Source organism: Lynx canadensis, chromosome C1 (genome assembly GCF_007474595.2).
Source record: "Lynx canadensis isolate LIC74 chromosome C1, mLynCan4.pri.v2, whole genome shotgun sequence".
Lineage (NCBI taxonomy): Eukaryota > Metazoa > Chordata > Mammalia > Carnivora > Felidae > Lynx > Lynx canadensis.
Window position 1 is genome coordinate 207506215 of NC_044310.1, and position 2796 is coordinate 207509010.

The following is a 2796-nucleotide window of genomic DNA, read 5'->3' on the forward strand; positions in this document are numbered from 1 at the left end:
AGGTAGAGTCAATTTGATAGGATTGCATAGGCCAGATTCTCAAAGCAAGGACAAGGATAGAATTTGGTCACGGAAACAAGCTCAAGTCTGACCACTTTAATACCATCAGAGCAGTGCTAGGCCATTGAACTAGAGCAGTTTCTGCAGATAACAAAACACAAAAAGCTACACTAGGGCTTTGGTGGGGGTTAAGCCTCCAGGAGGAGGCACAGTGACTAGAAGGCAGTGAGAATAGACCAGCAGGCAGGTCATGACAAGGTAGCATTGTGAGACAAGAATCGTTCCAGTTGGGAGAATTTAGAAAACTATCGTGGAAGATTTGTCCTCTGAGTGAGGGTGTTTTTTTTTTTTTTTTTAAAGGCAAAACTCAATGGTTGCAAGGGACGGAAATCCACTCAAATTAATTCCAATTGAAAGGGAGGTTTATTTTTAGGATACAGAGCTCTCACATCAATGAGACACAGCTGGGAATGAAGCTTCACCCTGGGAGCTGCCAAGGACCATAGCTGCTTTTTCTCTCAGTGGTGGCATAATTCTGCACGTAGTTTTCCAGGCACACTCTCTTCTGTTTGGCAAACAAACTTTCTTTGCTTACTCTTGGTCTCTGACTCTCCATAACTTTGTCTTGCACGTGGCTTTGGGTTGAATAAACCCAAGAATAAACCTTAGCTGGGCTTTTACATAACGTTCTGTGTTGAAGTGACTGTTAATTCCAAATTCCCAGGGAAAGAAGCTCATTGGTCCAGTTTGGCTCAGCTATTTATTCTACGCAATTTGTTCAATTGAGAAACCACATGATAAAATCGCTGTCACCTACACCTACCTCTTCCTTCAGCCGTCCAAGTGTTGAGGAACGGATGCCGGCCGTTTCCAGAAAAGGGAGTTTGCGAAGACATGTTTCTGAATCATGTCTACTGTGATCTTCAAGTGTGAATAGAATACGGAAGAAATCAACTACTGGAAGAGGAGATGGAATGAATGAAAGTATGGAATAAAGGTATTTTATATATGCGTCCAGTACATTTTCTGGATTAATTAAACTCTGAGGTTCAGGGATCATTATATAGTCTGGATTTACTGTAGCCAAAGGTTCATGCAGGGAACGACTAGGTAATAAGGTTGGACATATCAGATGGTATCAGATGGTCAAGGGCATTAGGCATTTGGCTGAAGCATTTAGATTTTTTCAGGGTGTCCATTACCTCTGAGGACACATCATGGAAAGAAACAGCCATGTTTTTCTAGCAAATATTTTCTGGTTCTTGGGTAAATCCTTGGCCCCAGAGCCAAGTTGTGGGGTAATTTGATTTTACAGTGTGTTGAGAGTTGAGAGGAAAATCAAACCATGAAATTAAACTATCTAGACACAAGGCAATGGAATGGGAGTTTGCTTAGGAAGCTAGTGAAAAAGAGAGACTATCTGATCCTTCAACTCTTTTAAAATAAAATTAGCAGATTGCCAGAGACAACTTGATCACATCAAGCCAAGAAACCAAGAGCCATTCTACCACAACTACAAACAACAACTAACATTTATCAAGATTTTTCTATGGGCCGATGTTGTGTTAAGCATTTGTGTGAAGGCAGGAGCGTGAGTCAATGAAGGATGCGTTCACTGTCTAGTAAACGTGTCTTAACCTTCTCTTCCAGGGCCGAGGATCACCAAATCTGAGAGTTGTAGGGCCTTTGAAATCCACGCCAGCCGTAGTCTCCTCTGATACCCACCTGTTACTCTATCTGTTGCCAGCGTCTACCTGGAGGTATCCAGCTGGAACCTACCTGAGTCCAGCATGTACTTGAGCTCAGATTATACAGCCCTGCGAGTATGAGGACTGGACAGGCAGTTCCACGCACAGAAGGATGTTTGCTTGGTTCCTGTTGTTTTCAGGCTTAGAGTTCCACATTAGAATATCAAAAGTGTTTTGTACACTACATGTCTCCACGGAGAATAAAAATCTATTCTAGGATTTAATAAGCCTATTTCTTGCTTCAAATTTAGTGCTAATGGTAAACTGAAAAAAAGTGTCTAGCAACCGGTAATTGATGATAATGGTAATTCCTGGCCTTTATATAGTCTCTCACCCAAACAGATGGTAAAGAGCTTAAAAAAAATGAATGCTCTGAGGCATAATTTCTCCCCCTTCTTAAATAAAAGTTCCTCTAGGGTCAATGATGTTTGTATTTAATACACTGCATTATGTTACCCACACTAAATGACAATTTCTGGGCAATTCAGTTCGTCTGTTAATTTGCTTAGCAATTAGCTTGGAATAGCTTTCTACCCTGAGTACATCACAAATGTATGAATGCATGTATGCCTTATTTGTTTTTCTTATTCATTTATTTAACTCTTATAAGGTGCTGTAGTTACCATCAGGGATGACTTCTAGGTCACAGTAGGCTCTGGTCACTTAACAGCCTCTCTCAGTGGCCCACAAAGTCCCTGCCTCCATGAAGAAGCTAACCTCTTTGCCATGTATAGGGAAAGAGCCAGGTTTGAGATCTGTAGGCATTCCTGGATCCCTGGAACCCTATATTAGGGGTGCATTTTCTGGGTGTCTTCTTTTTCTAAAATAATTTTTAAGGTTTATTGGTTTATTGACTTATTCAGAGAGCATGTGTGTGTAAGTTGGGGAGGGGCAGAGACAGAGGGAGACAGAATCGAAAGCAGGCTCTGCACTGTCAGGGCAGAGCCCGATGTGGGGCTCGAACTCATGAACCCCTGAGCTCAAGTCAGGTGCTTGGCTGACTGAGCCACCCAGGTGCCCCCTGGGTGTCTTGTTTTTTTCTTTTATG